Raw genomic sequence first — 26,721 nt, forward strand, 5'->3', positions numbered from 1 at the left:
AGCCCGGGGGCCACCAGAGGCCCGCACAGCGCGCGCCACCACAGCGCCAACCCCGGGCCACATCTGGGGGCGCACCCTGCCAGGCGGCTCGCGCGCGCACACACCCGCTCCTGCGCTAGTCGCTCCTGCGGTGACACACCTCGGACCGAACCCCGCCCCCCCAACACACCACCCCGGCTTCGAGGCTCAATCGGCCCCCGCCCCTCAGATGCATATCCTTTCTGGCTCCGTTTGGGAACCAGACACACCCACGCCCCCACTCCAGCCTCATCTCCAGCTTCTACCCATCCCCTTTCTACACAGGCTCGCGCACAATCCCTCCTTCCCCAGACACCCCACTCCAGCGATGCAGCCCCCCACACCCACACACCCGCCTAGGCCCTCGCTGCTCCCACTTTCAGCGCGATCCTCCTCGGCCCCAGCCGCCAGCGGCGACTCTGGGAGAACCTTGAGAAGCGGGATCCAGGTGTTCCCCGGCCGGCTCTTCACCGCCTCCACAGCCCCCAGGACCCCCCAGCTACAGGAAAGAAGCGCGGGGACTCATCTTTTTTCTTCTCCTCTTCCCTAGTCAAAACCCCCCACTCCAGAGGTGCCCGCGCCCTAAAACCCTCCAAACGCCTGCGCTACGGGGTCGCCGCGCACTTGCAGCTCCGGAAGATCACGGAACGCGGTCCAGGAGTTTCCGCAGCACCCATGGGCGACCGAACCCCTCTGCCCCGCAACCACAGGGCACGGGGCTTACCTACGGTAGAGGGAGAAAGGCAAAAGGAGCTGGAGCTAGGCTGGCGGTGCCTGGCGTGAATGGAGAGCGGCGAGGATGGGCGTGCGCTCCGAAGACCGAGACGAGCGAGTCCGGTGAGGTTTGTTTATGTCCGGGAGGAGGGCGACTTTATACGCACCGCGGCCCCGCCCCCGCGCCTCGCCCGGCCCCGCCCCTCCTCGCCCCGTAGACTGCGGGGACACACCCCTTGCCCGCGTCGGCGAACTGTCGCTCCTCCCGCTCCCGCCCGCGCGCCTAGCTCAGCTCTGGCAGCGTTCGGCCAGCGCCCGCCGAGGCACCGCCTGTTGCGCAAGCCCGTGTAGGGGCGCGGCCGGGAGGGACCTCTGGGCTCGGCTCGGGCTGCGGTTCGACTCTGCTGTCCCTGCGTTGTCCGGGAGGCCGTGTGCAGTGGGCTGGCGTGCACCGGGAATGTGTGTGTGTGCTTGTGCGTGTACGTGTGCGCGCTCATGCATGGGCCTGTGGACTTCCATGTGTCCCTGTGTGACCGAGTGGCTCCCATCTTGGTCTCAGAATTTCCACTTCCGAGTCCCGTCGCGCCAGGCGTGGACATCCCTTTGGGGCGACTGACTGACTCCCCGACTTCTTCCAGGTCGAGCTCCCAAGCCCCATTTAGCTTCTTCCGCGCACGCTGCTTCCTGAGCTCTCCCTCGACCAGCGCCCTGCGATTCTCACTCCATGCCCTCTCCCTGCTGCATCAGCTCTCCGCCCAAATCATTCATCCCAGTTAATCTCGTCCATCTTGCCCACCCCATCCTAATGCCCAAGCGCTCCCCTTCTCCTCCACCTCCCTAGCTCTAAACCCACCTGCCCTTTTGGGCCCTGCCTCCCCCCACCCCCGCCCCACCCCTCCCGCCCTTCCCGCCTTCCCCAGGAGGAGGCTGGGAAGGCTCTCACTCCTCCCTCTCCTGGTTCCTGGAACTTACCCTGAGCACCCTTTCCTCCCTTAGCTGTTCCCTGCTGTCTTGTTTCTGTTTAACAACTGTCTCTGTGTTCTCAACTTGCCCTGTGCATTAGAATCCCCTCCAGAACGTTCTTTAAAACAGGGAGCGCCCGGGCCAGTGTAATCAGAACCTCAGGGAGTGCAGCGCAGGCATCGGGGAGTTTTAAAAGCTCCCCGGGTAATTCCAACGGGCAGCCCTGGAGAGACACAGTGCACCGGAGGAACAGCATGGCACAGTAAAGGAAGGTCACCATCCTGGCCGTTGGATGTTGTCCTTGTCCCCACACCCTCTGTCCACCCTTGTAGTTGCAGGTTCCTGGGCCTCTCCCCAACCCTGCCTCTTCTGGCTGATGAGGAATCTCTTCCTGCTCTGCCCGAGGCAGGGGTCTCGGCTGTCCTCTGGGCATCCCGCCTGCCCCCTCAGGCCCGAGTATCTACTTACCCCATCATTGCGCAAATATTTACTGAGCTGCTGCTGAGCCAGGTTCTGCACGCAGCCACCGGGAAAGGACCTCGAAGGCAAAGTCCTTTCCTTCGAGGGCACGGCCAAGAGCTTTAAGTCCCCATCCCCCATTTCCACAAGAAGGGTGAGCTGAGCTAGTCCATTCGGTGCCTGGACTGAGGACCTGCTGTGTCCAGGCAGCACGCTAACGTGGGGATATGGCAATGACCGAGATGGCGCCTCCTCCACAGCCACCCTGCTGTCTGAAGACACTTCCATGTCTAGCAATCTGCACAGCAGCTTTCTTGAACCCCTCCCACACCTCCCTTCCCCTTCCCTCCGCTGTTTTGGCCTTCAACAAACATTTATGGAGCACCTATGGTTTGCTACCTGCCAAAGACACAGGGTTAAATTCAAAAGCCTGGAGAAACCTGCCTACTCCTTCAGTGACAAATGCAAACCCCAGTGTGTAGGCTGGAGAAGGGTCCTCAGCCTGGCCAGGTCCGCCCCTGCCCCTTTGGGGAAGTCTTCGGGGCAGCAGAGCGCACAGAGCAACCCAGACCTGCAGCCAGAGGCCCCCAGCTGCTGGGTTTGTGCTTGGGAGCCCAGGATTTCTGGGAGAAAGTGGGTGGAGAACAAAGTCCCCTTCGGGGAGGAAAGGATGGTCCCAGGAGCACAGGGAAGAGAAAAGATGAGTTTGGAGAGTGAAGAAGTTTGTCAGTACAGCGGTGTTCTAAAACCAGGGTGAAAGGAGACCCTTGTAGAGTCTGCATCAGCTTGGAAAAACTCCACAGAGGTGCCCCTTGACCCCGCACTCCCTCTCCTGTAGGCCCCTCCCAGGCAGTGTCTCCTTCCCATTGCCAGGGATTGCTGCTGCTCTCACGGAGTGCTGGGGGCCTACACTGCCTTTGTGTACGTAGCCGAGGTGGTCCCGCTCCAGGAAAGACTGACTTTGGTGCGACCCTGGGCACACACACAGGTGAAGGATGCTCTCAGTCTGTGGAGTAGCCTCCCAGGGAAATGAGAGGCACCCACACTGCCTCGTCCCCAACCCTGGTCCGCTGAGGCAGCAGTAGCTCTTGGAGCCAAATGCAGCCACGATTGTATCGAGCTCTTTAAATGACTTCCCTTTCTCGCTGGTCAGCAATGGAATTGGATGGCTTAGTACATGTGCGTGTGTGCTGCAAATCCACCACAGGATGAGGCTGGATTTTTCCAGATTAATGTCTCCTGGGGATTTCTATTTAGCAACACCTTAAATTTTATCATGAAGGTCTGAACTGCAAGGACCATAGCGACCCTCTCTTCCCAAACCCCTTCCCTGGAAAGTGTGAGCACTGGCGGCTGAGAGAGACTCGAGAGGCAGCTGCCGTTCACAGGGAAGCCCCCTGATTTCAGCACTTAGGAGCCGTGCGGTCCTTGGGTCAGTTGCCCTTCCTCTCTCTGTTCTTTTTCCGCCTGTTGAGTTGAGAAAGTCGGTTCCTGAAAAACCAGCATCTCCCAGCTCCGGTTCTGGGCTGCCTCTCGCCCCTCTTGCTCCTCCAGCACCCATGTGTCCCTCTCTTCTGAATGACGCGAACCCACGAGTGCACATGCTCTGCAGTCAAGGACCCACGAGGCCAACCCCGTCTCTATCCTGAGTCTCCCACCGGTTACTGTAGCCCAGGGCCTCTCAGCCCGCGCTCCCCAGACTCCTCTCAACGGCGGCTGCACACGTGGTCTCCACTTCCTTATCTCCTTCTACTTTCACTTTCCATTGCTTAATTTATCAAGTTCCCGGTGGACCTGGCCAAAGAATTCTATGAAACTTGTCAGGGAAAATCAATAGCCTTTGCACCATCATCTTCCCCTCCCCCCACCCTACCGCTTTTCTGGAGTCCCCTCCCCATGACAGTCACCACCATCATCGTTGTCCTCATCACTGTCTGCCCTGGCACCTGGCACAGTGTCCGACGCATACACACCATCAGGCAAATAATGACCGAGCGAGTGAGCAAATGAACGTTTCCCTCTGACCTGTCCGCACCTTACGCAGCCTTGCTCGGATGTTGCTGGGGGCAGGGAAAGGACTTCCCCTCCGGACCTGTGGCAGTTCTCCCCGGCCCCCGGGAGCATGTGTGACCCATTCTATCCGGCTGTGAGCACTGGGAAAACCCGATGCCATTGAATATTATTAGCCCGTGTCCAGGCTATGGGAAGAATCCTTACTGTGAACCTAAAGGGAGCGCGGAGCAACTTTTGGCCCATAGAAAACCAGTTTCTCTCCGTTCCTGCTGTGCAGGAGTTTGCCAGGGCTGCCGAAACACTTTACCGCCAACTGAGGGGCTTAAACCACAGAAGTGTGTTGTGTCGCAGTGCTGCAGGCCAGAGGTCCACCACCAGTGGGCGGGCAGGGCCGTGCTGACCCTGAAGGCTCCAGGGAAGCTCCTTCCTGCCTCTTCCCAGCTTCTGGTGGTTGCTGGTGATCCTTGACACCGCTGGGCTTGTGGCCGCGCCCCTCCAGTCTCTGCCTGGGTTGTCACATGACCTCCTTCGTGGGTCTGCCTCTGTGCCCCTCTGCCAGCCATGTTGGATTAAGGGCCCACCCTAATCCAGTGTGACCTCACCTTAACGAATTACATCTGCAGAGACCCTATTTCCAAATAGGATCACATTCTGAGGTTCTGGGTGGAAAGGAATTTGGGAAAGACAAGATTCACCCCAGTCCGTGGTTCATGTGTATTTATCACGTGTTTGTAGCTCATGGACGGAGACCAGCTTACCGGCCTGCTCCAGCTGCCCTGGTGACACAGCTGTCGCCTGGCTGCCCAGCAGCTGCCCCATTCTGTCATCTGCCCTCTCCAGTTCTCGCCATCCCATGCTAGGCTGTCATCTCGGACCACCTCAATCACAGGTCCTGCCTAACTAAGTCCGCCTTCGCTCCTGTCGCTGGCCCAGTTCAGCAGCTCCTCTGGGTGTGGCGAGGGAGATGTCTCTGCGCATGTCCAGACTTTTCTCTCCTCCTGTCCCCGGGTTACTCACCGCTCTTCCTTGAATATGCTGCTCACGCCCTCCTCTGAATCTTCGACCACGCAAGTTTCTCCTTCTAGGAAGTCCTCCCACACCCTCTTCACCTACGGAGATTTCACTCGTCGGGGGAAAGCACTAGGAGTGTTCGCCATCCGCTCCAGCTCCTCACTTCCCGCCCCTCCTCCCTGGAGTTAGAGGCATGTCCGTGGACTTGCACTGTCAGTGAATGGGGTGCGGAAATGATCCGTGTCACTTCCAGAAGGGAACTTAAATAGCCAGTCTGTGATTCACCCCAGTCTCCTCACTCCCGCTACCGCCACCAGCCTCGCTGGGACGGTGGGGGCTCCATCCCCTGGGGCTGAGAGGGCGGAAGCATGAGCAGAGTCCCCACTGACCCCAAACCGACCTGTGACTTTGGGAAGAAATAAACCCTGCTGCCACTAGGACTTGGAGGGGTTCTGTTGCTGCAGCTTGACCCAGCCCATCCTGACTGAGTCACTGTCCTCTGAGGCCATGCCAGATGTCCACTGCTCCAGGAAATCCCCTTCATTCTTTTCCAATTGCATTCATTTTTGTTTTCATTCAATACACAGTTGCTGAGCATTAACAACCCATCAAGCGCTGTGTGAGGCGCTACAAATAAAAATTGGCACGACTCTGTAATTACAATCACTGTGAGTGTTAAGTAAAAAGGTAGTGTCTTTGGGAGCGACATGGCCCTGGAGCACCTGGAAAAGGCGTCCTGGGAAGGGACCGTGGGAAGCAGGGAGCTGATGGCTCAGGCGTGGATGAGCACGGCCACACGGTCCTCTGATCCCCAGAGCGTTGTGCGCTTTCCTTTCTTTTCATTAGTTAGAACTGCTCAGTGTATATGTGGCATAGGCATCATTTCAAATGGCTTAAGCAATAAAAGGCAGGGCGTACCTAGAGGCTCCGGTAGCAGCGAAGTACAGAGAGTGATTACTTCAGGCACAGCTGGATCCAGGGCCCCATATCACTGGACCTCTGTCTCTGTAGCTCTGGGTGTCTCCCAGATCACTTTTACCCCCTGTTGGCTTTGTTTTCAAGCAAGTCCTTTCTAGGTCAAATCAGAAGGCTGTCAGGTAGTTTCAGGTCTGTTTGTTGGAGACCTTCTCACCTCTGAGGAGGGCAGAGCCCCCAGGAAATCTCTCTTGTTTTCTCGGAGAGTCCTTGGGAGAGGCTTTGAGGAGCCTGCGGGTTTGCTTGACAGGCGCTCCTGGTGAAATCACGGGCCCTTCATGGTCCGCCCACCTTCCTGGCTTGACCGTCTGGCTCCACCAGCACCAGCACCAGCACCAACTGCACCTTCCAGCTGAACCTGCCCTCCTGCCCTGCCTGGTCGTGCCAGACACCTGCACAGCGTTGTGCCCCTGCAGACAGGGCAGAACCCCCTGCAGACAGGGCAGGGCTCCCTGCAGACAGCACCAGCAGCTCCTCTACCACGGGGACGCACCGCCTTGCACCAGGCAGACGAAACTCGAGTGATGTTTGCTACCCGAATGAGGGAAAGGAGGGAGAAAGAGAAGGAAGTGCGGAGATTCAAACCTACGCTTGGGCAGTCAGGCTGAGAGACCGCCCCTCGCCCGGGTTTAGGAGAGACGGGGTGGTCCTGCAGCACTTCCTAAGGTTTACCCACTCCTCTTGCTTCCGGGGCGGCGTTGTCTCCCCGAGCAGACGATGGTTTTGGTTGGTAGGGAAATTAGACTTGAGTCTAAGTAGATCTCCCCCGCCACCCTCCAGGCTCTTGACTGATGGCTTCTGGTCCACAGTGCCCTGGGACCTGGCCGAGGAAATGCAGAAGGGTTCTGTAGCAGCCGTGACATGTCCCCCCGGCCACGTCAGAGAAGGACCGCCACCTGACTCTGTATTCCTTGTGTTAAATCAGACCTCAGTCAGTCCCCCTTTGCCGGACCTGGTGGGCAATGCCATCTCGGTTAGTCAATTATCCTGCCCAATGTTATTACCGCTAGGAAGGCGAAGCTACTGCACTATTATTATTATTATTATTATTAATTTATTTATTTTAAACATGTGATGCTTCCTGAAGCTGAGCCTGACTCGGATTCACCCCCCGCTAGGAGCCCCCTAACCCCCGCCCAGGGACAGTGCTGATTCCGCAGGCAGGCCTGCCGTGCCCTCTTTCTGGACAGAGCTGGAATGCCCGCCCCACACAGGCATGCTCGCCATGCGTGCCTGTGACCCCCACCGGCATCCAATGCGGGAGGAGGGGGTTTTGCAACGGACCCCTCTCGGGGCAACACGGCACGAGCATTTACCCTCCGAGCTACACGGAACCAGACGGTGAGCCTGTGTCTATTTTCAAAGGAGGGCGGGCTGGACCAGGAGGAGCTGCTGCTACTTTGGAGGTACAGGAAGATCAGGGCAGAGCAAACGCGGGAGGGCTGGGAGGGGAAAGCAGCAAGCCCTTACTGAGAACCTGGCCGGGCTGGAAGCGCTCACCCGCCCAGGCTCACGGGTTTGTATGTGGTATCCCTTTTCGCCCGTGCAGAGCACAGACACTCTTCAGCGGGAGGCCCCACCTGTTCTGTGCACAGGGAGGGGCTCTTAGCCCCACGTGGCAGATGAGGAAGCTGAGGCTACGACTGGGTTAACACCGCAAAGCAATCCAGCCTTTTGTGCAGGCCTGGGGCGGCGGCCCCAGCGACACCCGGGCTGCGTGGCTGCTGGACAGGATGCTGGTGACACGCGAAGGCTGTGGGACCCCACGGAGACATCCAAGTAGCGGCCGTCTCTCAGGAAGGGGAAGCGCAGGGAGTGTCAGGAGAAAAGGGTGGCTGCCACAGGCCCAGCAGCCCGCCAGGGGACGCAGGGGGCAGAGCGGCCGAGCCGCGCCTGGGGCCCCCGGCCGGCCTGCCACAAACAGCCGATGCCTGGTTCTGGTCGCGGGGAAAGGTCTCTTTGCCCAGGTCCACGGCGACTTTCCATCCAGCGTCCTGTTGCGCCAGCAGGCCTGGGTTTAATCCTGGCTTCTTATAGGCGAGGACATGCTATAGAAACAGTTGTGACCCACATAATAAAAAGCAAAAGTGTTTCAGAAGTAAATGTTCCATGGAGAACTAGGAGGAAACTCAGAAACACGCTAAGTACCTAGGCACAAACATACATATAAAAAAATGGATCACAAACATTAAAATAAAACAAACACCCCCCCCAAATAATCTCTGTTGATATTTTAGTATATGTTTTTCCTGACATTTTCACAGGGGCATGAGTGTATGTAGGTGTGTGTAAATATCTATTTAAAAATTTATGATAGCATTTAATTATAAGCAGGTACTTGGATGACAGCATTTCAAACTGCTCTCATACTAGACTGACATTTTTATAACCTGCTTTCTTCACACAGCCATACACGAGGAACATCTTTGCATTTGGAAAAAATCTGTCACACTTTTTTTTTTTACTTTCTTATTATAAAATACAGTATGCACAGAACAGAAAACGCATCCACTTTAAGTGCACTGTGGCACGGAACAATTATAAAGTGGATACCCAAGAATCCAGCACCCACCTGGGGTGGGACAAGGCACGTGGTCACCCCATGGAAGCTCCTCCCACTGCCACCATCACCCAGGAGGCTTCCAGATCATTCTTAACGAGACACGACATTTATTCCATGACACGGGTGGACCACCCTCCATTTAACGTGTCGCAGCTGGTTGGACATTTGGGGTGTTCCCAGTTCTCACTGCAGTGAACACTCCCCCACCCGTCTTTGTACACTCTTCCAATAACATTTTGGGGGAAAACCTTTGTGGGGGGGGAATCTCTGGGCCAAAAAGTACACCTATTTCAAGCTTTTTGATACATTGTTGCAACCCAGCTTCCAACGGGGCGGGATGGAGTTGGGTCCCACAAGCTGAGGGTCAGCGAGTCCCTCCTCTGTCAACTCTTTTTTTCCTGGTAGGTGAAGGCCGGTGTCTCATTGTCGTCTCGACACAGTTGCTGTGTCTCGGTGTCACTGTTTGCTGGCGAGCCTGCGTGTGCCCATTTGTTTGTGTATTGACACTCGGCCTCCGAGGATTAGAAGTAGGAGGTCCGTAGTTGAAACATCATCTTGAGAGCTTGTCCCATCTCTATGTTCACCCATAAGAGATTAAAAAAAAATCGTTTCTCAGCCCTCCTCTCTCTCACCCCACGTCTGGAGCTCCTAGATTAGAAGCCACACTGGCATTGGTCGCTTTAGGGAAAGTCCTCGGTTCCCCACACCAGGACCTGCGGGGGGCAAGCTGCCACCTCCCTCTCTGAGCCTCAGGCTGCTCAGCTGACATGGGCTTAGCAACTTAGAAAACAACGAAAGTAGAAGAGAATGAGGAACTCTGTATCTGGAACGACTGCTCATTGAACACCTACTGTACGCCAGGTACCGTCCTAGGCACTCGATGCATTTTATTTCTCATTTTTACAACACCCCTGCCACGCAAGGGTCATCATCCTGTTTTACACATGAGGAAACTGAGGCTCAGAGAGGCGAGGTGGCTCGCCCAGGGCCCCACGGCCGGGAAGACGGAGTCCCGCAGATTCCTAAGAACTCGTTCTCTCTGGGGGACCCAGCGCCGACTGCGTGCGTCCGGGCACACGGAGGGGCCACCGTTATCAAACGGCACCTGGACGACACTCTACGTCGGTCTGGGAATTTTCTCGGAGAATTGCATTCTTCCCCTCGGTGGTATTGCTGCAGTTTGCCATGCACACCTCCGGGGTGGGGACTGCTCCTCGCCGGGAGACCTTCCCCGTGACTCAGGGCGCCCTTTCTCCAAGCTCCTCAAGAACGGGACGGCACCCAACCTCTCTTTGGTGCCCATCCTTGTCTCACCCCTCCCTCATCTCCTTCTGAATTCCACCTGCCAGGAGGCCAATGGAAAGTCAGAATGTCTCACCTGAGGATTCTTAGGAGAGGATGAGGGGAGGGGACTTTCAGGGACTGGGTATCGATCTATTCTACAACGGGGTCTTTACTTATATTGGCAGCCCAGCCACAAAGAAGTTATTACATCTCCTCTTTGCAGCTGGGGAGCTGAGCCTCAGACAGGTGACCTCGTGGGCTGAGGGTTCTTGGCTAATGAGAATAGCTGACGCTTATTTAGGTACCGGAGATGCTCATAAACTGTTGCATGTAATAATCATGCTTTCACCACATCTACTAAAAGACATCAGATCCTTTTTTTAGCGTCCCTGCTTTATAAATGGAAACACCAAGGCGGAACAAAAAAATTAAGTCATTTGCTCAAAATGGCCCAGCCGCTAAGTGGCGGAGTTGGGATTCAAACCCAGGCAGTCTGGCTTCCAAGTCTGTCCTCAACCACTGAGTCTGGATGGCCCCCAAACCCACATTCTTCCTCCTAAACTACCAAGTGACCTCTGAAGGCAAGGAGCTCTACCAACAGCCTTCCCTGTCCCGTGGGAAGATGCTCCGAGCCAGCCCCCTCTCTGTCGTTGGGGGACCTTGAGCGCCAGAGAGCCCGCACCAGGTCCCAGGTCCCAGGTCTTGGGATTCAGAATCCAGTCACACCCCAATCCGCTCCTCTGAGGGGAAAAGGGCATTGCTGGTGGTGTCTCCTCTCCCACACTGCCCAGGGCAGTGGGGCTGTATTCTGCGAAGGAGAGATAATGTCGTTACTCATTAGCCGGAGAGGCTCCCGTGACTGATCACTCATAGCGGCTAGGAAAGGTGTGCATGCTCGGAGGCCGGCCAGGGGTTGGGGAGGCTGGGCCGGCCGGGTCTCCTGACTTCTGTAGTCACCTGGGTGACTCAGACTCTCGGTCTCGTCTGGCTCCCTTGACTCACCCCCTGGCCCAGGGCGTGGCCTCTCCCCTCTGCGACACCCCTGTTCCCAAAGCAAATGGCCGCCTCCCTCCCCTCCTGGCTCCTCGTCTGGTGCATGGCTGGCTGCGGGAGCTGAAACTCCTGGGCACGTGGGTGCACATCCCAGCAGGCCTGGGCCAGATTGTTGAGCCTCCTGGAACCTCAGTCTCCTCGTCTCTGACTCGGGCGGGAGCCCTGATGGAGATAATCACCCAGCGGACACTCCGTGAGCCGTCACCGTCAACATTAGTTTCTCTGGGTGCCGCACTGGAATCTGGCGGCCGCAGGGCTGAACGGCCTCTGTCCCTGTGCACGTGCCAGTCCCTTGGCGGCAAAAGCCTTTTCCTGGCCTCTCGCTCTTCTCTCCGTATGGCGTGCGACCGTTCTGTGGGAAAGGAGAGCTCTCTGCAGTATGAAGTAGTGGGAGTCTTCGTTTTATTTTTCCAGCGGGGAGCCAGCAAAGGAACCTGGCCATTTTGAGTTCTCCCAGCTCAGGGGTTAGGGTTGGGGGTCAAGGTCCCTGCGCTCAAAGCAAGCCATAGCCCCTGCTGGCTTTTGTTTTGGTAGAGCCTGAAGCAAGCAAGGTTTTAAGCCAGTAACACCGGCAGGAGGGAGAGAAGCTTAAAGGTGGAGTGGGAAGCCGCCTCTACCTGGGGTGCACAGGTCCAGGGCTCTGCTAGGGGCTGGGACCCTTGACCCAGCGCCTTGAGGAGGGGGAAGGGCTGCTGCAGTATCTTCAACACACCCTCTCCAGAAGGTTCTGCGCCCGGCAAGGAGGCTGATATTGCCCAATGCCTGGCTGCTCTGTACTCTAACCCTGGACACTTTGCACGGCCCCGAGTGGGAGAGGCCTGCCCCACTCACAACCCAGACCAAATTCCCACAGAACTGGCAACGTGGGGGCGGCACATCAGGTCTCAACTGACTTCCAGATAATAAGGAAATGGATAATCCCTGGGCGTCTGCGTTTGCGCCCTGACAGCTCGCCGCCACGCACACCTGCACGGGATGGAGCGCCAGCTCCGCAGACGGCACACCTGGGGGCCGACGTGGCAGGAAGCAGCGGAGGCAGGGCCGGCGGCTGGCTTCCTCAGAGCCCAGGACTATGCTGACTAAGGCGATAGCCAGGAACCACATGGGGTTATTTTTAAAAATAATCCCAACGAAATGAAATGACAAATTAGTCACAGTTCAAGTGTTCATCAGCCCCATGTGACCAGTGAGTATGGTACCAGCCAGCACACAGCTCCAGCGTCCCGGAGAGTTCTGTGGGGCTGATGTAACACGGGGCAATTCCCCAGGGGATGCGGGGAAGCAGACTTTCTCCACCCCGACTGGCTGCAGATAAGGACCTACAGCGGATTTCGGGGACAGCTGGAGTGACCTGCGACCGCCAGCAGGAAAAAGCACCGGCAGACATTCAACGCTGTGTGGAGAAGGGTCCCAACCCTGGGTACAATGTTCTCTACCCAGCCTGCATAGGCCTCTCGTGGCCACTCGTGGCCACTCGGAGACATGGACGCATCTGCGGGCCCCTCCTGCTGAGGTTCCTCCAGGGTGTCGTCGGGGGTGAAGTGTCTCCATTGCCCACGTCCCGCCCTTGTGCTCCTGAAGGAGCCTTTCTGGGCTGGCAGTGTCACGCTGACGCTCCACTTCCTGTTTGCGGCTCTGTCCCTTCTCTCTGGGTGTTTGCTCTTGGAGCAAAATCTCCCGGTCAGCAGTGCGTCCCCGCCACCCGGGGCCTGGCTGGCGCTCCGTAGATGCTTACTGTGAATGTCGACCAGATGGAGGGACACACTGGCAGATGGCAGGCTGGCTCGGGGTGGCTGACGTGCATCTCCAGCACGACTGGCTTTAAACCCCGCCGTTTCCAGGAAATCTTTGCTCACCACTATCCCCTGACTCCGGGCACAGTCGTCTAGGTTCGAGAGCCGAAGGTTTCTCTGGGGGCGATGAAAGCTTTCTCCGTCTCTTTCTCAGGCACACGGACGGGCTTCGGTGTTACAGACGGGAAGGCTGAGAGGTCAGGGCCCAGAAAACGGGGAAGGGAGTGGGGGGCCTCCAGGAGGAGAAGGTTCACGCTCAACAGACAAAAGAGATGGGGAAAGGCCGCTGTGGGCGGGCACCTGGGATAAACCGGCCCGCCTGTCTGCTCAGAGCTCTCGGGTGCCCGTCGCTGTTTCGTGGGCGGGCCCCCGGGATCGCTGCCTCGCCTCACCCTGCCCACACCTGTCCGCATGCTCAGTCACGTCCTCCCCGTCACCCACGTCCTGCACGAGCGCTGCGTCTGCCTCCCAGGGTACAGGTAAGCCTCTGGCGGGAGCCCAGGGGTGTCTGGGAAGACACCCTCCCTCCTCCCCCACCAAAGTAAAGAAATCCCCCATTTTCACACTTGGGCACTCCCTTTGTCTTCAAGCCTTTCCCATCAGATATTAGAGAGGTGTCCCCTGAACATGTAATTTTATGGCATTTAAAACCGTAAATTAGTCCTGCCGTCTCCTAAGAAGCATTTGAAACAGCATTCATTTGTTCACTCATTTGTCCCACCACAGTCCCTACTGTGAGCAAAACAGTCTACCCGTGCACTGAATGCTGCGGGTGCAGGCGAGTGAGGAACCTCTGCCCTCGGGGTCCAGGCCACGGGGTGGGGGCTGGGGAGGGGCAAGGTCACTGCCATCAGAATCCCAGCTGATACTCACCGAGTGCCAGGTCTGCCCCAGGCCCATTCTGAGTGCTTTCTCAACCTGGAGCCTCAGAACGTGCTGAGGACGGACACACTATTACGGCCCCTTTTTATAAATGAAGAAAAGGGGGTCCAAGCCCCTGTTGGTGTAGCTCAGTGGATTGAGTGCACGCTGCAAACCAAAGTGTCGCAGGTTCAATTCCCAGTCAGGGCACATGCCTGGGTTGCAGGCCATGACCCCCAGCAATGGCACATTGATGTTTCTCTCTCTCTCTCTCTCTCTCCCCCTCCCTTTCCTCTCTGAAAATAAATAAATAAAAATCTTAAAAAAAAAGAAAAGAAAAGGGGGCCCAGAGAGCTTCAGTAAAAAATGAAACAACGAATGTCACAGGTGTGTGTTAGCTTGCTGGGGCTGCAGTAGCAAAGTGCCACAGACCGGGGGGCTTGAACTACAGAGAGTGATTCTCCCGCACACGGGGAGGCGGGAAGGCCAGGGCCAGGTGTCTGCAGGGCTGGCTCCTCCCGAGGCCTCTGGCCTTGGCTAGTGGACAGCTCGGCCGTCTTCTCCCCGCGTCCTCTCAGGGTCTTCCCTCTGTGGGTTCCTGTCTCCGTCCCAATCTCTTCTTAGAAGCACAACAGTCCTGTTGGATTAGGACCCACCCCAATGACCACATTTTAACTTAATTTTATCTTTAAAGTCCCGGTCTCCAAATACAGTCATAGTCACGGGCCCCTGGGGTCAGGATGTCGACGTGGAAATTGAAGGGTTCACAGTGCAGACCCAGGATTTGAACCCAAGGCCGGCAACCCCACAGCCCAGGTGCCTGAGCCACGTGGTGCATCTCACTGAGAACTGCCCTTCCGTCCCCTGCTCCGGGAGCCCTCGCATCTCGGGTGAGGGGGTCTCTGTGGCCCTGTTGCCCACCGTGACCACTCTCCTCCAGGCAGAATTGGAAGCACAAGGTATGTGGGCGCGTGGGTCCTGTGTTAAGTGACCCAGGACTGAGCACAGACGACGAAATACTCTAAGCCCATTATCTCTGACCCAACAAGTCTGCCAGCTAGTCACGAGCATACCCATTTTATAGACCAGGAAACTGAGTTTCCGAGAGTGTAAGTGGCCAGCCAGGAGTTGGCTCGATTCCTGGACGTACGTGGCTGCCAGTGGCAGAGCCGGAATTTCCCTCCAGCCACACCGTGGTCCCAGGAGGCAGCGGAGCCGGCCCCGGGACCGGGCAGCGTCAGCAGCAGCCCCCTCCGCCCGAGCCGAGCTGTCTAAGAACCTCCGAGGCCTCCACTTGGCTTTGCCTCTGGGACGCACACAGCACACAGCTGGGTGGTTCCTCCCGCGGCTGGGAAATGCCCCTGGGACTGCTTTTCCCAGACGGTTCCGCTGCGGCCCAGAGCACGTTCCTCACGGCCCTGTGTTTGGAGAGTCATTCCTCTGCGTGCAGGGGCAGGGCCGGATGCTGACTCAGGGCTGCCGGCGTGCAGTGTGTGTGTGTGTGGGGGGGGGGGGGGCGGCTCGTTTCCACAGAGCGCGAGTGCCTGCAGCGGCTCCCGGCCCGCGGGCCTGGCGTCGGAGGGGCCTGCCTGCTGCCTGCGCCGGCCTGCCACAGGCGCGAAGTAGAGGTCTGGGTCCCAAACTGACTGACAGGGGTCACGTGGGTAGGGGTTGAGCATTAACCACTGGCTGTCATCTGTCCGCAGAGAGTGCAGTGGTGCCGGCGACAGCAGCTGGAAGTGCACCCAGAACGCTTCCTGCTGTGGGGGACGACGAGAACTGTTTTATGAAGCACAGGCGTGCACTTCCTTAAACCTCCCCCCGCCCCCTGCCCTGCACCCGCCGTGCAGCCCTGTAAGCAGATCCGATGGAGATCCGCACTCACAGCCGCCTAGACCAGGGGGAACGGAGCTGAAGGGGGGCCTCCCCACCAGGTGGGGGCTCACCAGGGGCGGAACCGGGGTTTGAACCCACGCCAAGGGCAGTGGGGGCTCACTCACAGCACCCCTCTGTCACCCCGCTCACAGTGACCTTGTGCCAATGACATCGTCATCTCACCACATGCCAGCATCTCGGAAGGGGAGAAAACACTGAAGTTGTGGCTTCTTTGATAAAGTTGCACAAAACTGAGATTTCCCCCGGGGAATGAATCTCCGCCGTTATCACCTGTCCCAGGAGTTTCTGTGGGAGAAAGAGGAGAGATACACACGGCCCGTCCATCCAGGAGAATGCTTGGAAGGCCGTTGCTTTGTAGAAAGCGCTGAGTATGTGCCAGGCTTTGCACAGACAGCCGCCCCACGAGCAGGTCCCGCTGTCCCGTTCTGCAGGTGGGATCTGAGACTGGTGTCTGGGAAGGGGCTGGGCCGAGGTCCCAAAAGGCATTGAGCAGCAGAGTCAGGAGGCAAAGTCCCACAGAGTCAACAGCTATGCTGTCAGCCATGCATTGTGCTTCCCCAGGTGCTCTTGGGACACGTGTGGAACCAGAGGGAACAGCCTAGAACTGGAGCCCCAAGACCTGGATTTGGATCCTAGCAGCTGTGTGTCCTGGAGCAAACTCCCCAGCCTCTCTGTGCCGTTGCTGGTGAGGCACAGACGCGGTGCACAATGGGAAAGCCCTGAGCAAACAGTACAGTCCGGGAAATGCACCAGGCCCTCCCTCCTCTTCCCCCTGCTCCCCCTCCCCACCGCTTCTCAGCCCCACACACGACTTCTTGGCTTTGGGGATATTTAAGCCCCCTTCCCATGCCCTGGACCAACCAGCTGCCTTCCTAAGAAGAGGATGCATTTTGGAGGAGAACCTGGCACATAACAGATGCTCAATAAACAGCAGTTCTCTTTGCTTTGGACCCTGAGCATTGCAACTCCACACTCCCCACGCCTAGCACATTCCTTGCATACAGCAGGTGCTCACGAGCTAAAACCTTTCCCCTGTGTAACCCCGAGGACGTCTGGTAGCCTCTCCATGCCTCAGTGTCCCCACCTGTAAAACGGGTGTGGAAGCAGGACCAACTTCATGGTGAGGATGCGGTCAGGTAATACAGCAGGAGCATTTCAGAGAGTCCCCGACACGGAGTAAAAATTATCCAAGTAAATGATTAGTGATTATTTTTACTGTCATTATTCACCTGCTGCTCCCCACCTCCTGCATACCCCAGGGTCTGGCTGGTGTACATGCTACCCACCCCAGCCTGGTCCACTCACATACTGTACAACAGAGATTCCCCCCATCCCACCCGCTTAAACATCCCCCACTAGACATCCACGCGAGCAATTCAGTTTCCTGAATGTGTGTTCATTTTACAGAGACACCCAGAGGGGCTGTGCACAGGGTTAATGTCCCCTGAATGTCCTAGGATGCCACTGCCATGCAAATCAAAAGACATTGCACTTCTCTGGCTCTGGGGTTTATTTAAGAGCGATTTGCTGTTTTTGGAAAATCCTGTCACTCAGAGAAGTGCTTGGAGTCGCCAGCAAAACACACCCACGTGGGCCTGCGTTGGCAGCCGCACGCACGCACGCACGCACGCACGCAGGCATGGCGACTTTATGTATGTGCAGGTGCCGGCGACCTGACTGCGCCCTTCAGTTTCCCAGCGCCGCCCTGCCCAGACATCTGCATAGCGAACTGTGTATCATCACTGCATCACAAACCATTTTCCTTTCGTTTGCATTCCAGTTAGAGCCTTCCCTGTATTTTCTTAAAGTCATACCTATCCGCAGGTCACTCCATCCAGGATTTTGATTTGAGCCAGTGAAGGGCCTTTGCTTGTAGAACGGGGCTCATGGGCTCATCAGTTTTTTCTAGGGGAGAAGGAGGGCCTTCTGGCGGGGAATGTGGTCACGGTGGGCTTTCAGGGACGTGCAAGTCACTTAGGGGTGTCACGTGATGCGCATTCTGTTCCGGCTTCTAAGATACAGGCACTATCCCTGCACCTTCGCCCTTGAAAGTCTCCAGAACAAGTTTCCTTGCTCTTCAGGGTACGGCTGTGTTTGTCCCTCGGAGGGAAAGGTGGCCGGCTGGGAGGGGAAGGCCGGGGTCTGAGGCTCCCCTGCGGCCGACCTTGGGACCCTGCCCCTCACCGGGCCTCCCCCTCCCTGTGGAAGGCAGACCGCAGGCGCACCGGAGCCGGGTGTCGGCAGACCTGGGCGGGGCCGAGTGGACACCCAGCAGCCCGTCCAGGGTCGGCTTTCAATGTCACACTTGGGGCTCGTGCTCACCTCCACGGAGTACAGTATGACTCACCTGTATTTCTGCTCTCGTTTCTCCTATTTACGTATTGCTTTATCCATCTCTTTATTTTTCTTCGTGCTGGTGAACGTTTTCGTCCATCTAGGATTTGCAGGGGAGCAGGGCAGGGGGAGGGGAGACATCCATGGGTGCCCAGGGCTTTTCCTGGGCCTCCGTGAGGTGAGAAGACAGTGGGCATGCGGGACAGGGAAGGAGAAGCTGTGTGAGACAGTGCACCTGGCGGGGGAGGGGACCGCAGGTGACACGCCGGGTGAGGGGCAGGAGCAATCCCCGTGCTGGCTTCCCTTCGATACAAGCTTGTCCTCTGCCCGGACCCCCTGGGCCCTGGCTCCATGTGCCCCGCCCCCCACCTCTGAGGGTGTCACGGAGTGTCCCTTCACTGACGGCCAGTCACAGCCAGCTCTGGACAGGGCCCAGTTCAGGCCCAGCTGGGAACCGGTTCTAGGTGGATGAGGGGCCGGTGGACCATTCCAGGGTTCCAGGGTGCGGGGCCTTCTCGGAGAATGGCCTGCTCTTGACCAGCAGCCAATGTCAACATCAAAAATGCAAAATACAGAGGCTGCAGGCAAGAAAAAGGGGCTTCTCGGTTAAAAGGAGCTCAAAATGCATCAGCCACGGTGCCGGGTATGAACTTGATTTGAAACAAACGAACACAAAACCCTCTGTTAACGTTATTTGGGGGACAGTCCTGGACATCTAAATATAAACTGGGCATGAAAGGACACTCGGAATGCATTGCTAGTCTTCCAGCAGAGATTGTGGAGTGCAGTCACCTGTGAAAACAATGCCCTTATTTTTGGAAGGTATTTGAAGTGTCCGCGGGCAGGTGATGGTGGCGTCTCTGTCTGACTCCCGCAGGTTCCAGCAAAGAAAAGCAAGAAGAAAAGCCACATGTGAACAGTGCTGAATCTCAGGGGGTCGGTGTAGGGATGATCACGGCGCTGTTCTTGAAAAATAAAAACACAACAAAAAAATTAAAGCATGGGCCTAGTGACAAGGAAAACCAGATGCCCTCTCTTTGGGTCCTGTCTTGGTGTTTTTACTAAGATCCTTAAGGAAAATGCCCATCTGCCTCAGTGGTACTACAGGAGGCAGGCCCTTCCGGGGCTGAGTTTCAGAAGGGGGGTGGGGGGACCTGGGCATGGCGGGAGGGTTGTTCTCCTTCAGGGGGTCTGAACTCCGGGGCTGCGCATCCCACCAGCTCATCCAGAGCAGCCCTCACGTGCAGTTTAGGGCACGTCTTTGGGGACTGGGCGCAGCCTGGCTGGGAGCCCAGCCAGCCCCCCACCCCGGGGGGCCGGGCTGAATGAGAGTAAACAGGCACGTGCCACGTTGCCTCACCCTCCACGGGGGGTGCATTGTGCACCCCGGCCCGGCCCACATGACTTCTCTGGCCTCTGCCCCGCCAGGCCGTCCGGTCCACTGAACACTGGGTCACGCGTTCGAACCCGGGCGATCGTTTTTCTGGGGCGTGGCCTGGAAACTGGGGCACAGATCGCTATTGATTGGTGCAGACCTAGAGCGTTTCCCCCCATGGAGCCGGGAAGGTCACCGGCAGTTCGTTTGTTCACTCGCCCAATTATTCATCCATTTAAGAAACTGGCTCGGGCCGAGGGCTGTCGACCTGGGGTCTGAAGACTGACACCTGGCCCCTGCCCTGGAGGTGCTCAACCTTAACTGAAGCAAAAATGATGATAGCGTTCCTCATGGGGTATGTCTATAGGGGTAAGCACGGCCCCAGTGACAAGGAGGGGTCTTACCCAGCCTGGGGTGGGGGAGGGGAGGGCTGGGGCTAGGGGGCAGTGAGCTGGTGCAAGGGCCTAGGGGTCATGTCGTTAATAGTGATGCTGATGTTATGGAGCGAGGTTCTTACCCACACAGCATGGCACGTCCATCATCTTCTCGAGTCCTCCCCACGATGCTGTAGAGACCACCCCCTTCTCACCCCCAGGGGCAGAGCAAGGAGTCGGCCCCAGCGCTCTGGGCACAAGGACATGCAGCTCCTGTCCCCACGAGGGTGGGCTGCCAGGCCCTGGCTGACCTCGGTGCTGCGTGGAGCTGAGGTCAGCTGGGTGTTTGCGCAGGGTGTATGGGGGCAGGGAATAAGTGTCTTATTTTTTCCTTCGAGTTAAATAAAAACCTGAACAGCAAAGTGCTGCCTAAGCGCCAAAGGCACGTGTGCACAGGGCCATGTCCAAGGGCGTTTGCTGGGCTAACTGGTCAAACCCCCCCAGAGCGAGGACCAGAGCAGGCAAATGGATAACCAGGGAGGGGACCGGTACATGCGTGCTCCCCAGACCCCGCGCACTTCCTGACACGTGCTGCGTGAGATTCCTTCCCCGGGCGTCCTCACCTCCCCCGCCATGGTCAGGGGTGCTTGTAGGCAGCTATCCCTATCAGAACCCCTAGTGCCGGTCAGCTTCGGTGCAGACATCCCCTCCGCCGGAGAGGTCATCGTCCCCCCTGCACAGATGGGCAGCCTAGCAAACCAGGGATGCAAACTCAGTCTCCCGACACCCAGGCATGGGTTTCTCCTCCCTGCCTTAGCCGGCTCAGGCTCCTGTAACCAAATACATGGATGGGGCGGCTTCACAACCACATTCATTTCTCACACTTCGGCGCACTGGGAAGTCCAAGATCCAGGCAGATTCAGTTCCTGGTAAGCGGTTTCAGTAACCTGCGGTTCGCTCCCACTGAAGAGTATTAAATGGAGACGTCCTGAGATGATTCATGCCTTTTAAATCGCTCGGAGTGAGTGGGAGGAACCCTCCCATGGTCCTGCTCCCCCCCCCAGCCCACAGCCTGGGGAGGTATCTCATGGATCTCCCTCCAAAGCATCGGGCCTCCTGCCCTTGAACTCCAACTCCAGAGAGGCCTTCATCTCCCCTGACCCCGGGGTCTCTGGAATGGCCCGAGTCCCGTACCTCTGGACTTCCTCCTGGGGCTTCAAGTGGGGGCCGCTGAACAGTCCGGGACTCACTACCACACGCTGAGCACAATCCCACTATCACGAGGTTTTCTGGAAGAGAGGGGGCTGGGCATCGGAGGGCAGGCAGGTGGGCCCGGCTCCTCTCGTGAGAGACCCCACCCCTGGGGCGTGCAGACCCTGGGCCTCCAGGGCAGAGGCGGGGCTGCAAAACCAGAGGGTGGTTCTACCAGGGGGTGGTTCCAGCTGGACCACCCCCTGACTCCCAGGGACCCCCAGGGACCGTGGGCTGGCTGGGCGCTCACCTCCATTTGCTCAACAGTAAAATGGGGGGAAGGGAAGCTTCAGGAACCAGGAACTCAAGGGCTTTGTAGGGACCACAGAGACGTGTTTGTTCATTTCCTTCTTCATGTCCCCGCCCACCACCACCACCACCAGCATTTTAAAAAACCGGTACATTTTAAGTAAAAATCCAGCTCTCTGGGTTTTTACTTGAAGGGGGCGGGGCACTGGTGTCCTGGGGCCCACATTCCTGCAGGGCAGATAGGTGCGGGCGGGAGCAGGGTGTGGCCGCCCGTGTCCAGGACGGCTCTCCAGGCTCCCGACCCCACTGCCCTTTGGGGCACACCCAGGCCGGGCCAGCTGCCCTTAGCAACACGCTGGTTGGTCCGGGTGGTGTTTTCTAAGGAAGAAATACTTTTCCATATTTGTGAGAGGGAAAATAAAAGCCAGACATAAACCCTAGGGAGGAGAGGGTAATTTTACCTTTTGTTTCCTGTCCTACATGGTTTTTTATCTTTGTTTCTGTTTTGCTGGCGCACACGCACACTCTCGCACCCATGGGTGGAAATGAAACCCTTTCTGTTCCATAAGCAGAGTGAGACTCTCGTTTCTGAGGTCCGAGTTCTGTCTGCCCCGGAGGTCCCGGCGGCGGCTGCCCAGGACCGGAGGGCGTGGAGGTCCCTTCCCCGGGGACAGGCTGTACCGCAGCTGGCTGACCACATGGCCGAGCGGAGGGTCAGCCGCCCGGAGGCCGAGTGCAGAATGCTCTGTCTTGTTGTGTAATTAGCCCACAGTGTTCGTTTTTGGGGCCTGACCCGGGGACCGGGGCCAGGAGCATTCCTGAAGGGTCAGAAGGGAATGTGTTTACTGTCAGGCGGCAGCAGGAACTTCCTTCAACAGGCCCTCGGGGAACACGTCTGAGGCCCAGCGCTCTGAGCAAACCCTCCTCAGGCCCCCACTGGGGCCGGGCTCTGGACCACGCCCAGAGACGCAGGGGCATGCGTGGATGCGACCCTCCGTCCTCGGAGAGTGCCCAGGGCTCCGGGGGAGGCTGGCCAGTAGAGGGACAAGCCCGGGGCGGGGCAGGGGGAGAGCAGTGACAGTGATGAGCACAGGGCGCTGGAGGGGCAGGGGGCAGGGAGGGACTGCCGCCCAGGGCGGTGAGCCCCCCTTTATTGCAGGGGACACAGTGCAAGGACGCACTGGCCTCTTCCTGAGGGCCATTTGCTAGTGTCTTCTTTTGAAATCCATGACTTGTTTTTCTGAGTGCTAAAGCGATGCTTTTTTCCAAAAATCTCAACTGTTGGGACATGTATGCGTTCAACCATAAACGCTCTTCAGAGATCCGATGGCCAGGGTCGGCTGTGTACATGGTTCCAGCATTTTCTTCCAGGCTTCAGCCTCACGAAGACTCCTGGGGACGTGTCAGGCTCCAGGCCGAGAGACAGTGTCATGTGGTTTCACCTATTTTGTGCCCTGTGGGGAAAGGACCATCAGCACACACATTTTTTTCCCATGGGGAAACTGAGGCACAGCAGGAGGGAGTCACTTGGTCCCAGTCACACAGGAAGGAAGTGGCAAAACCCAGACACCTGGCTCTGGGCCTGAGCCCTTAGCCCTGAGACACGGGAGTCAGGGACCTCACCCATCCTCAACCCTACTCACCTGGCCAGTGCGGGAGACCAGGCCCGCACCTAAGCGGTCTTATTCCAGAACACTTGAACTTAACCCCACGCCTGGCTGCCTTCGACATAGATTAAATACATACACCCACATGGAAATATTTATGCAAATGGTCTCGCGGTGTACTAAATATTCTGCGCTCGAAGCAAATCTTGTGCTGTTCACTGTTGCTATAAGCAAATCTACCTCCTTCATTCCAAAGTCTGTTGGGCGCTGCAAACTGGGACACAGCACCATGGGTCTGACCCGTCTCCTCTCTGGTTTTTTGGGTGGTCTCCAGGTTTCTGTTCTTACAGACAATGCTTCTACAGAGCGCTTGGCAGAGGCCAACGGGAGGACTATCAGCCAGACCGATTCCTAGAAGAGGGACAGCTGGGACACCGGTGTGGACACGCCCCCCGGACGGGCCTGCCGGGCCTCCCTGCCCGGGGCTCACTTCCGTGTGCTGGGGGAAGGCCATCGTCACAGCGGGTGACGTTGAAATGCCCTCCCTGCTGGGGCAGGCGCCTGGACTCCATCTCACAGCCTTCATGCGCTCAGCGGCGTTTTTTATCTCTGCTCCTAGATGGCTCAGAGAAGGTCATGATGAAAAAAAAAAAAATCAATCGTGCAAATAACAAAAGCCTCGATGTGGTCAGCAGCTGCTGTTCCCAGGAGGACAAGCCCGGCCGGGCTGTCCTTGAGTGTTGGGTACACCAGAGTGCCCCTTCCTCTGGCAGCCGGCAGGCACAGCCCCACACAGCAGGATTCACGCTGGATCTCAGCCTTCACGTGTGCAGGGCCCAGGCTGGCCAGCCTCAGGCGCTGCTCTGGTTAGGGTTGTGAGCTGCATCCAGGTGGCCTTTAAGTCCTAGCGGGCATGTCCCCTGGGGCACGCCACTTACACGGGGTGTGCCAGCTTCCTGCTGTGAAACAGAGGCTGAGGACAGGAACGGTGGCTCCTGTACAGGGCGGCGCCAATGAGCATTAAGTTGAACGACCTGAAACCCTGAGAGGCCATACGGCGAAGAACCCCAGATGCTGGCCAACGGGCAGTCGTGACCCTGCTGGGCGGTCACTGAGGAGGCCCGCCCACCCCTCCCTGGGCCTGTCTGCACCACACAGGCCCCCTCGGCCTTCACGGCCTCGTGTGGAGTACACAGACGCTGGATTCGGGAACCAGAGAGAAGGGAGCCGGGATCCTGACCGTCCCCTACCATCCATCTGTGTGACTTCAAGCAACTCCCTCTTCTTATCCAGTCCTGTGTTTCAGAGTTTCGCCTCTGTATCCAGATGCATCCAGGTGCCTGGCTAAGAGGGCACCACGGATGTCGGTTCTGCTACCGATTCAGGGGCACCGGGACTCGGCCCTGGGGAGAGAGGAGGGAGGTGGGGCCGAGAGGAAGCAGGGGTGTGTGGAAGAATCCGGAAAGGAGCACCTCTTCGGGCTCCCAGGGCAGCCTTGCCGGCGCCCTCCACGGTGGCCGAGTCCCACCTCGCCTTCCTCCGGCAGCGGTCCCTGGAGCCGCCCCAAAGCCAGCGCACTGTCGGGCTCCCACAGGCTGGGGTCCAGCCCACACCCCACCCCCCACAGCCCCACTCATTCTTCAAGACCCCGCCTCGCGCCACCTCCTCCTGGAAGCTTGGACCTTTCCCCCAAAGTGGGACTGTCCCCTCCTGGGCTTCCCCCGCACCCATTCCCCTTGTGCCGTGTTGCAGGTGTTGGATCCCACCAAGATTTCGGCCACCTGTGAGCGGCTTCTCTAGTCTCTGGGAGACTGGGCCCTTCCTAAGGGCAGAGGGGGTGCAGGGCAGGGCAGGGCAGGGCAGGGGCGTTGGAATGCTGAGGCTGCCACCCCCCGGCAGTTCTGGGGCCCGCTTCCCAGCTCTGCCCCTCACCACCCCAGCGTCCTTGGGCGAGGCCCTGGCCACGCTGCCTTAGCATGAGTGGAGGGGCACTGGCCACCGTCTGTGGGCACCTCCTCTGCCTCCTCTGTACCTGGAGACGGTGTGCATTCCTGCAGGTCCTTTCAGAGCAGATGGGACCTTCTCCCCCTTCTCCTCTTCTGGGGAAGGGGACAGTGGAGACCCAGAGGGAGCAAGGCTCTGCCCAAGGGGCAGCGCTGGAGCCTGCACCTGAGTTTGCACGTGCACTCTCCGGCCACCATGGGCATGCCCTGTGTCACCTTCCTCATGGCTCTGCAGGGACACTGGATGGGGGCCAGCTTTGCATCCTGTAAAACACGGAATTTGGATTCCAGATAAGGACTTTGACCTAACCGTAGCTCGGAACTCTTATTGCCTAACGCGGCAGGGTCTGGGCCTTTGAGTCTGGGTGGGGCCGGGAGACCTGGGCCGGGGTACAAAGATCTGCAGCCAGAATTGGGGTGATGTACGTTTACCCACCCCCTCCACCCCTGACACTGTTCCCTCTTGAGCCCTGGGAGTCAAACCCTCCCAGTTTGGCTGCGACGATTTGGAAGCAGCTTGTGCGAAATCCCTGTCCCGGATCCAACTTGGCAATCACAAAGATCCTCGGAGCCACCCCAGGGCGGGCACTGAGCAGGGTGGCTAACACTGTGTCGCCAAATCCTCACAGCTACCCAGAGGCAGAGCCTGTCACTGAGATTTAGAGCAATGCAAGAGCCCCACTGTGAGCGGCGGCCTCTGGATTTCCAGCCCGGGTCCCTCCACAGGTGTACTTTTAAACACTAACTAACCGCACAACCCGTGCACACTGGGCGTGCACGTGAGGACCCAGAAACGCAGACTCCGGCGGGCACAGCCCGGGCCCTCGCCCTGGGCCCACGCTACCTGCCCCCCGGCACTTTGCCATGCTGTGGAGTCTGTTTCTGCCTAGTGAGAATAGCCTGCTCCCTGGCACCGCACTCGTTTTACGACTTCCACTTGTGAACAGACTTGGGGCCTCACCGGAGGCGGCCTGACCCAGCACACGGCCTGTGGAACGAGGAGCACCCCTGCTTGTCTCTGCCGGGGCCCCCCGAGACACCTCCCGGAGACAGAAACTGCCGGACATGTGGCACCCCGCCCCCACAACAAGAGGTGGCGGTTTGAGGGGTCAGGCCAAGAAGGGCGTGTGCCTGCACAGAGTTTGTTTCTCACCCCACTGGGTCCCTCCTCCAAGTGCACTGGCCTAGTGGAACAGCACTTCCATCCCAGGCCCCTGCGCCGCCATGGCAGCCCTGGCTGCGTGACCTGGAACACGCCACCCAGCACCTCTGAGCCTTGCTGCCTTCGGCGGGAAGGATCCCACACATCCACCTGCGGGGTGAGGAGTAATAAGACAGAAGAACAGCAGAAACGGTGCCGGCAGATGGACAGTGCTGGATGTATGTTATTTTTTTCCTCCCTTTCCTCGCCGTTGGAAAGAAATCATTTTATCAGTTCTGTTTTTAGAAATGCGTTTTGGTCTGGAGAGACATGTGTTTGTAAGATGTCGCTCCTGGGAATGTGATAAAAATCACTCTGCCACGTTGCTAGCTTCTCTGGGAGTCTGTCAAGGAGCTTACTGGACTGCCGCCCTGTTGCACTGTTGCAGCCTAGAGCATGTATTGTGCACCACTGTAAGCCCGGCCTGGAGCCAGGGGCTGGGCGAAACCACTCCTGTCTGCAAGAACTCACAGTCCGGGGCGGGGCAGGGGTTGGGGGGGGGGGTGGCGAGCAGAGCCAGACAGACTGCACCGCAGGGACAGACACCCCCTGTAGACAGCCCCCAGGAGCTATTGTTTCAGACGGCAGGGATCTGAGGATACTTTCTGCAAGACATGACATTTTAGGGGCCCTCCAAATAGAAGCGAGACAAGAGAGGAAAAAAAAAAAGGTGTCCAGACATAGAAAACAATCAAGGAATGGCTACAGAGTTAACTTTGTGGAG

General features: G+C 57.9%; 1 protein-coding gene and 2 long non-coding RNA genes across 4 annotated transcripts in view; all 3 read right to left on the reverse strand.

Annotated features, from left to right (window-relative positions):
• NDRG1 (N-myc downstream regulated 1) overlaps window positions 1–894 on the reverse strand; it is a 40,041-nt gene extending 39,147 nt beyond the window's left edge. Inside the window, exon 1 of the mRNA XM_045861589.1 lies at window positions 743–894. The gene's annotated coding sequence lies outside the window, so the exon portion shown is untranslated. The remainder of the gene's footprint in view (window positions 1–742) is intronic.
• A 16,107-nt stretch (window positions 895–17,001) lies between these two features.
• On the reverse strand, window positions 17,002–20,726 carry LOC123832893. 2 transcript variants are annotated; one of them, XR_006788140.1, is made up of 4 exons: window positions 19,830–20,726; window positions 18,730–18,902; window positions 17,951–18,037; window positions 17,002–17,724 (listed from the first exon to the last, which is right to left on the reverse strand). It is a non-coding gene; the product is annotated as an uncharacterized LOC123832893 (long non-coding RNA). The 2 variants fall into 2 exon arrangements; XR_006788139.1 differs by having other exon boundaries at window positions 17,951–18,902.
• Window positions 20,727–21,643: 917 nt separating this feature from the next.
• On the reverse strand, window positions 21,644–24,999 carry LOC123832894. Its single transcript, XR_006788141.1, has 3 exons — window positions 24,826–24,999; window positions 24,044–24,196; window positions 21,644–22,640 (listed from the first exon to the last, which is right to left on the reverse strand). It is a non-coding gene; the product is annotated as an uncharacterized LOC123832894 (long non-coding RNA).
• Window positions 25,000–26,721: the final 1,722 nt, after the last annotated feature.

Source organism: Phyllostomus hastatus, unplaced genomic scaffold, assembly GCF_019186645.2.
Source record: "Phyllostomus hastatus isolate PE091 unplaced genomic scaffold, TTU_PhHast_1.1 phas_scaffold_21, whole genome shotgun sequence".
In the NCBI taxonomy this organism is placed as follows: Eukaryota; Metazoa; Chordata; class Mammalia; order Chiroptera; family Phyllostomidae; genus Phyllostomus; species Phyllostomus hastatus.